This window comes from Amblyomma americanum, chromosome 8 (assembly GCF_052857255.1).
Source record: "Amblyomma americanum isolate KBUSLIRL-KWMA chromosome 8, ASM5285725v1, whole genome shotgun sequence".
Lineage (NCBI taxonomy): Eukaryota > Metazoa > Arthropoda > Arachnida > Ixodida > Ixodidae > Amblyomma > Amblyomma americanum.
In genome coordinates, this window is record NC_135504.1 from 95,283,374 (window position 1) to 95,298,129 (window position 14,756).

At 45.2% G+C, this 14,756-nt stretch overlaps 1 long non-coding RNA gene across 1 annotated transcript; it reads right to left on the minus strand.

The window, feature by feature from the left end:
- Window positions 1-1,322: 1,322 nt before the first annotated feature.
- Window positions 1,323-14,478, minus strand: LOC144100560 (uncharacterized). Its single transcript, XR_013307731.1, has 4 exons — window positions 14,393-14,478; window positions 12,605-12,718; window positions 2,540-2,652; window positions 1,323-1,391 (listed from the first exon to the last, which is right to left on the minus strand). It is a non-coding gene; the product is annotated as an uncharacterized LOC144100560 (long non-coding RNA).
- Window positions 14,479-14,756: the final 278 nt, after the last annotated feature.

A 14,756-nucleotide genomic window follows, 5' to 3' on the forward strand; every position in this document is an offset into this window, starting at 1 on the left:
GTCCTGCATTACCGCGAGTGTGACGTTCCACGTCACACTCGCGGTAATACGGTCGCCGTAGCTCAGTTGGTAGAGCACCGGACGCGATATTGGGAGCTCGTGGGTTCGGATCCCACAGGCGGCATGGTTGTCTTTTCTGCGGCATTTTAAGTAATTTTCTATAAGCGATAGATTAATCGAAGTATTATAAAAACCACTACACATTAAAAAAAAGTAAACATTCCCGTAGACCCCTTGGTTTCGGTGACTTTTGTCTCCATTCATATATATATATATATATATATATATATATATATATATATATATATATATATATATATATATATATATATATATATATATATATATATATATAGATATGTGTGTGTGTGTGTGTGTGTGTGTGTGTGTGTGTGTGTGTGTGTGTGTGTGTGTGTGTGTGTGTGTGTGTGTGTGTGTGTGTGTGTGTGTGTGTGTGTGTGTGTGTGTGTGTGTGTGTGTGTGTGTGTGTGTGTGTGTGTGTGCGTGCGTGTGTGTGAGCATCCACTGATAAGGACAATGCTCTGCATGCTACACACAGTCTGCAGATCTAAAAGGCCCACATATAAACGCATCTTCCAAGCGTTCAGGAACTTGCAGGGGTTTGATGTCACGTTCCTTTGGTTCTGGATCTGCGACAAAGCAGCAACGGTTTTTGACCAACAAGTCGCCACATGACGCGACCTTTTCTTTAGACTGTGCCGGTGTGCAGGACACCATCCAGACATGAAACATCTAGAATTATCCAATCAATGTAATCTCTTGCAGAACCACAACAGTTCGCGAGACATTCCTGACGCCCCGAGCATGGTACTGGCCTCCAGCGAGGAAGTCATGCGGGAAAACGAGTCAACAACGAGCTTACCTGCTGGAAGACTGGTTAGCACGGCACAATAAACACTACTGCGAACCTTAACCTGAGCAGTTCCTCTGCTAGAGGCAGATTAAACTTTTGTTGTGGGGAACTTCAATGATCGAGCGCTACAGAAAGGGACGCGGTCTTTGTATTGTAGTTGTTTTTTAATGCACTCTGGCGCGGCGCATTGCACATCGTTTGATTCTTCACCTTCCATCTGCGGCGCGAACAGATCAGCTGAGTTTAAGCTCGATCAGAGCTTAACGTCAGTCTAATATCGCCGCATTACGTGCCCATGACGCAAAGCAAGACCATTAGCCAACGCGGCCAAACGCATGCATTCACACGTCTACTCGGATTTACTACGACAAAACCCAACCTCTGTTCTTTTTGCAAATTCAGGTTGTAGTACTTCGATCATCAGTGAAAAGAAAGATGATATACTTGCCATCAGTGTACTGTTCTCTGGTATGGTGTTCATGCAGCTCTCAGTTATTGCGCAGGTGTACTGGAGGTACTGCAGCGAAAATGTTTCTTTCAGCACATGCTTATTTCATAAGTGGATACACAGTTTTCAAACCTCGTAGGTATTCATTGCAAACCATGAGCACTAGGCGCCACAGTTCATGAACGGAGGCAACGCCTGTGTTTTTTGTAAAAAAGTAAATACATCTGCTTGGATGGACAAGCGCGTCACAAGATTCAGTAATAGAGACATGCAAAAAAAATTATTGGCCCCGTGGTGAACCAGGAACTGAGGCAGAGCTCCCAGAGTGGCGACTATCAACTGTGCCCCTAATGTTCGTTGCCTGAAGCTCTTGTCAAAAGTATGATTTCATCTTCTTACCATCAACATTGCTATGCTCACTCCAACTCAAATTTCTATCCCATGTTTCTCCATTTAACCCTGTCCTTTTCCAGCTGTGGCCACCGTATTCTCTCAAACTTCTTAATCTCATCCGCCCACCTAACCTTCTGCCGCCCCCTGCTACGCTTGCCTTCTCTCGGAATCCACTCCTTTGCACTTAAGGACCAGCAGTTATCTTGCTTTCGCATTACATGCCTTGCCCAAGCCCATCTCTTCCTCTTGATTTTGACCAGGTTGTCATTAACGTACGTTTGTTCCCTACCCTCACCCACTGTTCCCACTCCCGGTATCTTAACGTTACCCCTATAAATTTGTTCCATAGATCCATGCGTTCTCCTTAGCTTAAGCTGCACCATTTTCGCTAGCCTCTACATTTATGCCCCATATGTGAGTACCTATGATTTGGGGCATTAAAAATCGGGGCACCGTGCTCGTCCTGGTCCCTGAAAGCTATCGGCCCGGGGAAGCCACAGGCATTAGCTGTAATAACTCTCGTTATGTTATGGTGTTTAGTTTTCTAGCTAAATAAAAAAAACGGTGAAGAAGCGACCATCTTTCCATGCTCCAGATTTGTTCTAACGATATATATGGAATGTTGGAGGATTTTGGGGGAATAACAGCTATTCTACATATCGGGTGAAAGTCAGTAAAAGCGCAAAGAGCAAGAAATACCGTTTCACAATTATCTCTGGTTATTCATAATTCGTATACACTGAAATAATTTGCGCCTATGTGACTGCTAAATATTTTGGCTCAAAATGTTATACAAAAATAGTGAAGAAAAAAAGGCTGCTCACCAGTTTCAACTTTTTGGGGTGTATTTTTTGAAAGATATACAAGAGTTCTTTGTGACAGTCTCTCACAATATCTCCAAACAACGCTTTAGCCCGAAAAAGTCTCGGTCCATTTTCTGCACAAAGAAAGAAATGCATTAGACAGGAGCTATTGTTATTATGTGCAGAGATCTGTATTATTTAGGCGCATGGTAAATCGCCGCATAAAACACGTATTTTAGAGTCACATGCTTTTCAGGAATTCAGTAACCTAGATTTAACGTAAAAATTTGCATGAAACAGTTACCGTACATGCTCCTTTAATTTTTTGAAAGAGGCAACACGGGAGATAAAAAATTGGCTGTGGTTTAGCTCTGGTTACCCCGAGTAAAATTGCGAAAGCTTCGTTTCCTCGGCACGTCGTCTACGCAGCGTCTGATTCGGACGCTCTCCAGAACTCAAACAAGTTTCCTCCGCAGAGTCACTCCGGGACGTGGCACGACTTCTAGCCGCATCTTCGTCTCGACGCTTCTAGAGTCGTGCTTCGCATCCTTCTGGCGTCTCTTTAGCGCGTTGTCTCCTCCTCGCTTCATTCTGTCATCGCTGCGTCTCTTCCGCGCTCTCCATTACGAGTACAATACACCCAACGCGAGGCGCATATGTATATATATATATATATATATATATATATATATATATATATATATATATATATATATATATATATATATATATATATATATATATATACCCAACGCGAGGCGCATATATATATATATATATATATATATATATATATATATATATATATATATATATATATATATATATATATATATATATATATATATATATATATGCGCCTCGCGTTGGGTGTATTGTACTCGTAATGGAGAGCGCGGAAGAGACGCAGCGATGACAGAATATATATATATATATATATATATATATATATATATATATATATATATATATATATATATATATATATATATATATATATATATATATATATATATATATATAATGTGAGCCTTCCAGGGATCATCTTTTTTCTCTTCTACATACCATCATCATCCCGCGGCTGCGCCGGTGGCACGGGCCCGGGTTCGCTTTTGGGAATAAACACCAGGCACGGCCGTCTTGCCGTCTCGGTCTAGCCTTCGACAGACGTCTTGCCGTCTCGGCCTGGCCTTCCTTCCCAAGTGGTGGAGGTGAAACTCGATCCCCTTGCTGCCTTGTACCCTGCCTCTCGCTGGAGCTGCGTTCCAGTCGCCGTTGTACACCTCCCACTATCGTCATGCCAACCGAAGACAACCCTGACCCCGCGCGACCCACTACCTCGGCCTCACCTGCAACGCCCCCTTCGACCGCGCCCTTCAGACATGGATGACTGCTCGACACCTATGAACGCTGCAGTGCCTACAACCGGTGGGATGACGCCTTAAAATTTCTCAACGTTTCTTTCTACCTCATTGAGGTCGCCAGAAACTGGTTCATCAATCGTGAACCGCATACCACTAACTGGTCGACCTTCAAACAGTTCCGTCAGTACTTTGCCGACCAGGCTGTTTGGACTGAGGTCGCCAAGACCAAGCTCGCTTCCCGCTTTCAAGGTCCTGATGAATCCTTTGCGTCTTACATCGAGGACGTACTTGCACTTGGCCGTCGTTTTAGTCCCACCATGCCGGAAACTGACCGCGTTCACCACGTTCTGAAAGGAATCAATTCTGTGGCTTTTAACACCCTAATTGCTCAAAATCCTTCAAGTGTCGATTCAATCATTACCACCTGCCAACGCCTCGACCAGCTGCAGTCCTCCCGCTTGCAGCCCCGCCCCTAGCACACCCCGGCCTGGCTACGCCTTGACCTCTGCGGACCTCGATCTACGAGCACTTATTCGAGCGATCATCCGCGAAGAGCTCCAAGTCCTCGGCCCTTTCTGCCGCCATCAGTGCGATCATTCTTCCGCTCCTTCTAATGACGCTGGACTACGTAACATCATAGGAGTTGGCAACACTCACCCACCCTATCGCACCTGAACCTCCTGATCCTCGCCCAGCACCGACCTATGCTCAAGTAGCTGCATCTTCCCCTCCCTTTGACCACCCGCCTCGACCGGCCCCGACATACAACCACATCAGCGCAATGGCGACTACTCCAGCTGCGCCATCCTATTGCGCACCATGGCGCCCCACCCGCCCAGTGTGCTACTACTGTGGAAATAGAGGACATATCTCCCGCTTTTCTCGTCGACGTCTTCAGGACGAGCGCCGTGGTTACGCCACCTTCGAGAGTGAGCTGCATTCCTCCTATTATCAACGTCGGCCTTCTTCCAGCCCGCTTCATAACCACCCAACACCCGGCTCCGCCGACAGCTACGCAACTTCAAGCTCGAAGATGGCATCCTACGTCGCTACGTGTATTGGCCCGATGGAACCCGCTGGGTCTCAGTCGTGCCGCGGGTGCTTCGCTCCCATTTCCTAGCGGCTCTCCACGATGACGCTACTGCCGGTCACCTAGGTTTCCACAAAACATACGACCGCGCAAAGAGACGTTTCTTTTGGCTTGGCCTATCCACCAGCGTTGCAAAATACGTCGCTTCCTGCCTCCTGTGTCAACTTCGCAAACGGCCGAATTCTGCACCCGCTGCCCTCCTACAACCCCTTTCTTGTCCCACCACGCCGTTCGAAGTCGTCGGCATCTACTTACATGGTCCCCTGCTTCTCTCCGATCGAGGTAACCATTGGGTAATGACAGCTGTCGACCACCGTACGCGATACGCCGAGACAGCACCCGTGCCCACTGGCTCGGCTCAAGAGGCAGCAAGTTTCTTTTTGCAATCTATTGTTTTGCGGCATGGTGCTCCCCGGGTGCTCCTCAGTGACCACGGGAAAACATTCTTATCGACCGTCGTTGCCGAAGTTCATCGCGCATCATCCACCCTTCATAAGACAACCTCAAGCTACCATGCCCAGGCTAACGGTCTAACTGCGCGTTTTTATCGGACTCTATTCGATATGATCTACATGTACGTCACACCGCATCATCGAAATTGGGGCACTATTATACCGTTTGTCAATTTCGTCTATAATGCAGCAATACAGCGGACTACAGGTTACTCTCTGTTCTTCCACGTTACGGCCATCCTCCCACCACAATTCTGGACAATTCTTTCTTCGCTACGGCCTAATAGACCTCCACATCAGTACCTGCCCAGTTCGTATCCCGTGTGGACAGATGCCGCCACCTTGCTCGCCTCAACACTGCAGCCTGCCAGGAAGACCGCAAGAGTCGCTACGATTCTACTCATCGTGTGGTCTCTTTCCGACCAGGTGATGAAGTACTCCTTTTCACACCACTGCACATCCCTGGCCTTAGTGACAAATTTCTCCACCGCTTCCTTGGTCCCTACAGGGTCATCAATCGCACTTCCCCCGTGAACTACAGTGTTACACTTGTTGTTTCCTCAGCCGATCGACGCCACCGTGGTACTGAAATTGCCCACGTTTCCGTTTGAAACCGTTTGTACGTCGCGAACCACCGGTTTCTTAGGAGCGGCCAGGATGGCCGCTTCCGACCCCCCGGGCAGATTGTGTGAGCCTTCCAGGGATCATCTTCTTTCTCTTGCATATACCATCATCATCCCGTAGCTGCGCCTGTGGCACGCGCCGGTGGCACGGGCCCGGGTTCGCTTTCGGGCATAAACACCAGGCACCGCCGTCTTGCCGTCTCGCTCTAACCTTCCACAGAAATCTTGCCGTCTCGGCCCGGCCTTCCATCACTATATATATATATATATATATATATATATATATATATATATCGGAAGTCGCGGGTTCGCATCCCACCGGTGGCATGGTTGTTTTTTCTGCTGCTTTATATAAGTAATTTTCTTTAAGCGATTTATTAATCTAAGTAATATTATCCCACTGATAAGCATAACACATTAAACAAAAATAACGTTCCCCTATGCACCTTGGTTTCGATGACTGTTGGCTCCCTTCATAAGTTTGTCTAACGGGCCCCTCATTTACTTTACCTTGTCTAATAATAGCTTAACGAGGGTCTCGGTTCTGGCAGTGTTGATGCCACAGGTTGCTTAAGAGGGCTCTCGCACAGTTTCCGCCCTCGCCGTTAGATGACGTTCCACGTCACGCTCGCGGGAATACAGGACGTGCTACGTCCGCCGCTATGGTCGAGGGTGGCGCTGGTGAACACTCTCAAGGTTCGCGTACACCAAATAAACATAAATACCCACGAGAGCAGCAGATTGGACAACTGTCGCCGTAGCTCAGTTGGTAAGAGCACCGGACGCGATATTCAGAGGTCGTTGGTTCGGATCCCACCTGTGGCATGGTTGTTTTTTCTGCTGCTTTATATAAGTAATTTTCTTTAAGCGATTTATTAATCTAAGTAATATTATCCCACTGATAAGCATAACACATAAAAAAATAACGTTCCCCTATGCACCTTGGTTCCGCTGACTGTTTTCTCCCTTCATATATATATATATATATATATATATATATATATATATATACCCAACGCGAGGCGAGGAGCGTGGCTGCGGCGTTGCTACGCAACGGCGGCTGAAGGTTGTTCTTCGGGCAAAGCACGCTGCAAACGTCATACGGCTGAAGTGCGAGGCGAGCCGAAATGGCTCGCTGGCTGGCGTAATAAAGCTTTCGCTTTAAAAAATGAGCCGAGGCGGAGGCAGCGATCGAATATAGAGCGTGAACACATCTAACATCGGTCACCGTTTCGAATCCCTGCCGCGAGCTAGAACTAGTGAGTTTATGCTGCACGAAACGCGAAATCGTGTGCCACCACCCCGAACACTGCGACAAACGATTTAGCTACAAGTTCACATGAATATCCGCAAAAAAGTGAAATTGGGGGGTACATAGGTCGAGTACTTCTAATTCAGATTGACCTCGCCAGGGCACTTGATAAATTTCGTCACGATTTCTTGTTTGCGGTTTCAGAGCATGCAAATATTGGAGATGTTTTGCCTAGGCATACGACTTTGCTATAAGGAGTCCTATACAAGGCTAATTGCTATTCAAGAGCTAACGAGACCTCTCCCGTAGAAACTATCTGTTCGCCAAGGCTGACCGTTATCACCTTTGTTGTATGCCCTATATCTTGAATCTCATTGCCTCAGTTTTATTAACAGAGCAACTATCCCTGGTTTCTCCCTGCCGCAATGTGAAATTAAGATTTTAGCCTATGCAGGTAATGTCGGCGTCTTTTGTTCTGAGAAAAAGAGTATGCTTGGGACATTACATTTGACAGAACAGTTTTGCGAAGTATCAGGTGCGGCTCTTAATTTCGATAAATCCAAGGGGTTTTGGTTGGCCAGCATAAGCTGGGACTGCGGTACCTTTCAGAACCTAGCGTTTCTTCTTCACCACATTCGCAACAGTAGCGCCTACTGGGATTAACAGATAAGCTCTTCAAGGGGACACACCAAGGCTTAGATGGCCGGGGACCTGTGAGATTTTTCTCGGACTTAGGTCTGCAACGTTTTTTTAATTCAAAACTTGTTTATGCGGTGCAGGTTCTCCACTGAGCCAGGAAGAAAGTGCAGGTGATGCATAGAATATTTGCTACCTTCGTTCGGCGCGCTTAATGAGAACCCATGCGTCGTGATAACCTACTTCATTCTCTAGAGTCTGGTGGAATAGGCCTTGTTCACAAATTTCTGCATCGGCTTTTTTCGCGTGTTATCGTTTTCAAATCTGCAAACCAACCCTTTTTAGTAGCTCTGCTTATTATACGCCTCATTGCTCATTTGCATTTCTAATTCGCACCAAATGAACACACTCCTGAGGTGCCTTATTGTGATTCCTTAGGGAAGTTACTGACACCTTCAATTCTATCACTGTGCGCTTTTCTTTAGACTACCTTTACAGCCTCTCAAGAAGGCAGATAACTCAGGCACTTACAGAATGTTTGCGTCCTGTATGGTTGAATAGGCTACCTTTTGTGGAGTTCCTTAACACCAGTAATTTAAACAGTGTTAGGCGAATGTGCATTTCTTCTGCGAAAAAAAAATTCTTTAAACTGCACACATCTACGCTGTCTGTGAAGGCATGGCTTCATGCAAAGAGGATGTTTGTGCCATGTACAGTGATATACCTCCTGTGAAATGCGGCAGAAACCATTGAACATTGTTTTATTTTATGCCATGATGCTATGTTCTTCTGGGACATAAATTAGAACAAACAATAAAGAATTACTGTAACATCACACTCTACAGTATCCGTTGTTTGCCTGTGGAGGAAAGAAATGGAAATGAACGTTCGTTTTTGGAGAAAAGAAATGGCGCAGTAGCTGTCTCACGTATCGGCGGACACCACAACCGCGCTGTAAGGCAAGGGATAAAGGAGGGAGTGAATAGAAGAAAGGAAGAAAGAGGTGGCATAGTGCACAAGGAGGGCTCCGAAACAATTTCTCTCACATGGGGATCTTTAATGTGCACATACATAGCATAGTACACGGGCGCCTTTGCGTTTCGCCTTCATCGAACTGTGTTGTGCCATCTGATCTGATTATGTTGCGGGGACTATGTAGTCTCAGGAAGGGCGCGCATGGTGGCCCGCCACGCCGAATCACCACGGTCCTTGATACTTTTTTTCGTGAGAAGTGCGCTTTGGAGCGGAGAGTATATGCTTCACTGGAAGAGCCGCCTGGCTAACTCTCCTATGTAGATGCACGTGTGTGCCTCTCTGACTTTTGATGTCTGGGAAGGTGGGGACGTGTAAGGCTATGGTGGCCTGGTGTTTCGTTGTATAAGCACGCGTAGAGTTTCTTTTTGGCACCATTTCCATGTAATAAAGAAAATATTGGCTGCGGTTTAGCTCTGGTTATCCCTAGTTGAATTAGGAAAGCTTCGGTTCCTCGGCACATCGTCTACGCAGCGTCTCATTCCGACGCTCTCCAGAACTCAAACCGGTCTCTTCCGCAGTTGAAGAGTCACTTCGGGACGTGGCACGACTTCTAGCCGCATCTTCGTTACGACGCTTTTCGAGTCGTGCGGCGCGTTCTTCTGGCGTCTCTTGAGCGCGTTGTCTCTTCCTCGCTTCGTTCTGTCGTTGTTGAGTCTCTTTCGCGCTTTCCATAACGAGTACAGTACACTGAGGCGAAGCGCATATATATATATATATATATATATATATATATATATATATATATATATATATATATATATATATATATATATATATATATATAGCAGAGAAGGCATATGAAGTGAGGGGCTCGTTTGAAAAGCGTATTAAGGAAACCAACATTCACCGAAACCACGCCGCATAGGGGAAGGTTTTCTATTTTTTTAAATTTCTAGTGCCAATCAATTGCTTATAAAGAAAATTACTTATAAAGCAGCAGAAAAAACAACCATGCCGCCGGTGGGATCCGAACCCACGACCTCCGAATATCGCGTCCGGTGCTCTTACCAACTGAGCTATGGCGACGGCTGTCCAATATATATATATATATATATATATATATATATATATATATATATATATATATATATATATATATGCACACCCCCCGTGAGGCTACACCTCCACACTCCCAGCGGACCACACTGGTGGAGCGAGCGGCGACGACAGCGGCGTCGATGGCGTCGCCATCTGTTGGAGCGTGGCTGCGGCGTTGCTAGGCAACGGCGGCTCTAGGTAGTTCGTCCCCCGCCGCATACGGCATACGGCTGCCAGCATACGGCATACGGCCCGACGAGCAGAAATGGCTCGCTAGCTGGCGTAGTAAAGCTTTCGCTTTAAAAAACAAGAGTGAATGGCAGTGACGGATTGGAACCGTGCCCGTCTCGCATGCCGGAGGCGCGGGCTCGATTCTCGTCTACAGCACAATTATTTTCTGTATTTTAATTAATTGAGGCCGCTTCTAGGTCATATCTGTGCCGCTCAAGGTCATTCATGCAGATAGCGAATTCGGCTCCTCTAGGCTGGTAAAGCTTTCACTCTAAAGACTTGAAATTTAGGTACTGAACTATCCTCTAGTCTAGGAACTGAACGCAGTAGATCTGCATGGGGCTAGTTCAAAGAAAATTTCGCCACATCGGTGAAAGACAACTGTAGCCCTGAGACTCTTCCGGTTTTGTCAAACGGCAGACAGTTACCAAACTTTGCGTACAGACCGTTGATATTAAGCGATGGAATAATGTCAAAACACTTCTAAAAACAAAACCTCGAATACATGACAAGATCACATTACGTTCTTTAAGAACTAAGTGCTGGCAACAAAGTGTGTTTTTATATATTGTGAACGGATATTTTGTAACAGTATATATATATTACAAGGGAGGAAGATATTTAAGTTAAGGCCCATGCAGAGGTGAGGAAAAGGTTCGATAAACAAATAAAGAATACACTATTCGTCATAGTATGAACGAAGAAAATTATACATGGTGCCTTTGTGTATGGCGTCTGTCTATGAAGGTTTCGCTGCAATAAGTACCACACAATATTGCTTCAGATGTGATTATTAGCTTTAGGTACTCTTCAAGATAGCTGTAGAAAGATTAGCATGAATATAATAGAAACGTCTATTGCCCTCGAATCTTTAGACTTTATTTGATTACTTTTACTCTTTCGACATGACCGGGCGTTGCATCGTTGCATCGTGCGGGCGTCATCAAATGTTTATCTGTAGCTACCTTCAAATAGTGTTCAGCTAAAGAGAGTAACAGATTACTTCCGGGGTTTGAAACCTCTTAAACGTTGCTTACCTCAGGTTTCAGCTTTAAGACCTTTCATTCTTAATATTGAATTGAACATTTTAGCAGATATGCGGTATAATGGGCAGTCCTTGTTCCTCGTGAGCCATACATGACCATCCCTATCATACAAATCGACATTGAATAAGTGTGTGAATAGTTGCCAAGTAACCGTACATACCACGCCTCTGATGAAACGTCTCGGTAACTTGAAGATATATGTAGAGGGTAAAATTTATTACATTTTTCAAGTTCATCAGTTCGTATTTAAGGCAATAAAAGAGCCTGTTTAAATATAAGAAACCACAACCTATGGGGCGTTTCGTTAATGGGATTACGCGAGATCGATATATTACTCCACAGAGTGACTGCAAATATTATGATTGACACATCTATGGACGGATTAGACAACACCAAAAATTTGCTTCCAGCTGACGTGTACTATGCAATTTATTTATGCACAAGTAATTTGTATAATTTCTGCAGGACATATAGACATCTCCAAAAACTAACCAAAAGGGCTCAGAAAGAAAAACCGTTCAGAATCACCAAGGTATCTGCAGACTGAAAAAAAAATGGTATCGACTCTTCTATACTATTCCAACCAGCTTCTTATTCAAATATAGTCGTTTTGTTTAATAAACGATCTCAGATCCAAACAATAAGCCGAACATTTCGGTCCCAAACGTCGTAGATGCTTCACTGATATGATGTTGACGTTGACTCAGGTCATAACTGGTCTCAGGAATACTTCTTCTCAGTAAATCTTCGATTAAGCTTCAGTTTTTGGCCAGCGCCTGTGTCCTTCGTTTTACTTCCTCCTGTTTTTGCGCTCTTCCCCCTCATGTTATGTTACACCAAGTAGCGCACATCTTGAGCCTCGTAAAAATTCGAATGTATAGGATCAAAACCTATCTTGTTGAAAATCTTGCACTCTTGAGTTTGCTATCATAGGTCTCCTGTAACTTATTTGAGAGCACGTTAAACGTAAAAGCTGCCCATATGGCAAGGAAACTAGCCAATGCCAACTGGAGCTTGCGGATGCAACAGTTGGTACCAGGATGGTTACGACGGCGCTCAAGCAGCGCCGGCATCTTGCTGTGAAGCAATTTTGCCCATTATCTAATATGTCATACGCACGAACATAGGTGGCTGTTTAAGAGCCTATGCGCATGAAATTTAAAACTTTATAGTTCTAGCAACTTACTCTTAGGCTGCTCACAGGAGAAGATACCATCAAGACAAAGCACACCAAACACAGGAAAAACTAGAGCACCCAACTATGTACACTTCTCTACAGGTGAAAACTAAGCAGCAACAAAAAAAAACAGCGGGCTCACTTGGGATCGGGGTGTTGCAAGCAAAGGTTTTTTGCGTTACCAATGCCGCCACTAAGAACAGTAAGCCAAGACTGACTTTCAGGAACAGGGACGTGGGGCGAAGATTTTCCATTCCTGCAAAGGTACAATAAAAATGCTCCAGTTTTGAAAAGAAACGCGCAACACACACTGGTAACGTGCCGCGATTGTAGTGAAGAAACACGTCATTGGCACGTAATTGCGCTCTGAAAGCAATAAATCCTGTCGGTAATTTTCATTTTGGTGAATAAATTTGGTTTAACCGTAGCCGTTCTTAGGTACGCTTCCAGAAAAATATGTTGTTTTCAAATCATACGTGTTGCGGATTAGAAATCCACGCCACAAAGAGCAGCCCCGATTATTTAAGCAATGTTCAGTTTCATCATCGTGAAAACGTAAAAAAAAATGCTGGTGGTTTAGCTCTGATTACATGGTCGAAAGAGAAAAGCTGCATGTCCCTGGCTATGTTTGTGGTCGAGCGACTGGTGGTCTTTTTGGCGGGCGTCTCATCGAACACACCTAGAGTTATGCTGAACGCACCAAAGTGCATCGGCGTGTTATGCTGAACCCACTTTCATGGCCTGTGCATGCGAGGCCGGCAGATGCTTTCCCGCTTGACCGACGGTTAAGGTCAAAGTCGAGATGGTGTAACAGCCGCTGGTGTCGCTGCTATAGCTGAAGACATGTGTCGAATCTGACTACAACCAGTTATGCTCATGGTTTGACCTCTAGCTACATTGAAGGCCAAACTTGCGGCCCCGTTGACGGCTTGAATAACTGGCGTAGTGAAGCTTTTCGCTTCAAAAGAGCTTCCAAACATCCTCTATTAGTAAGAAACATAGGCCATTGTTTTTCAGTCATTTATATTTTAGCGTTTTTAGTAGGGGACATCCACTTTCTCAGTCCTACAGTGAAGTTCTGCTCAGAGATTTCATCTGGCTTAAAGAGAGAACCCGTCTACTTTACTGCTTGTTGATTATCCTCCTCTCGTGGTAGGGCTGTTGTGGTATGTCATAATTGTAAACCAGTGCTCGTCCTCATCAGGCACTCACTGACACAGCCACGTCCACTCGAAATGCGGGACATTACGGACGCCGTATTTCAGCAGAGCCACTCCCCCCAATATGCATCCCAGCATTACTGAGAGCTTAGATAGTGATGGCCTTGCTTTTGCGTTGCCCAAGAACGCCTGTGTGAGACCTGAAGCCGCTGTTTACACAAAACACGAAAGCAGGTACATATTGGGTGAATTTTAAAGCTAGTTTATCTCGTCGAAAAATAGAAGTTCCGCATCCGGTTGCTAGTAAAAAGACAGCCCTCATCTCACAGACACTCAGTTCTTTACCCGAGCAAGCCTCTTACTTATTACCTCCTTTAACGAAATTACGTCCCCTCAAAATGCTTCTTTTCTTGCCACAGGCAGCGAAAGTTTGTGAGCGGCAGAGTGACACATTCGAACACTGCCGCTGCTATCCTGATTCTTCCTTTTGCGTACACAGTTTTCGTGCAATAGACAGTGTCGCTAACCTTTCGATATATTATTTATCCGGTTTACCAATTTTTGACCCCTCTTCAATTTCCTTGGACAAGCGGCTGAAACACTGCGCGAAAATCGGTAAGGTTTCCCTAAGAAAATTGTGGTTTTTAAAATGGAAGACATTCGCCATCAACATTTTATTAGGAGGCCACTCTCTCTGCTAAAGTTTGAAGTAGAAACAAGTACCATATTTCTGCTCTTCATGTTCCCCTGTATTAACGTCTTGCTCTTACCTGCTAAAAGGTGGCGATTCGCTCTTTCTTTCCAGGCCAAGAAATTCAAGCAGCTGCTTTCCTTTCTACCACACCACTACTCATCCGCTCCGCTCAAACGAAAGTTTTGGAATGTGGAAGCGTGTGTTTCGAAGCACTTCGGTGTTCATCACATCGCAGCCGCTATTTTTCCTGGTATGGAAGCAGACTGAGTGCGAGGGCCTGACGCTGCTATTGCAAATATAGCGCTACTCTAGAAGGGGCATTAATAAAAAGCGCCTAGCTCATCAAGCCCCTTCCTGCAAACACGGCATCATTTTTCATTAAGCTCTCTGCAAAAAAAGAATTTTGCATGCCACTCCACTAACTCCCGGGTCAGTCACAG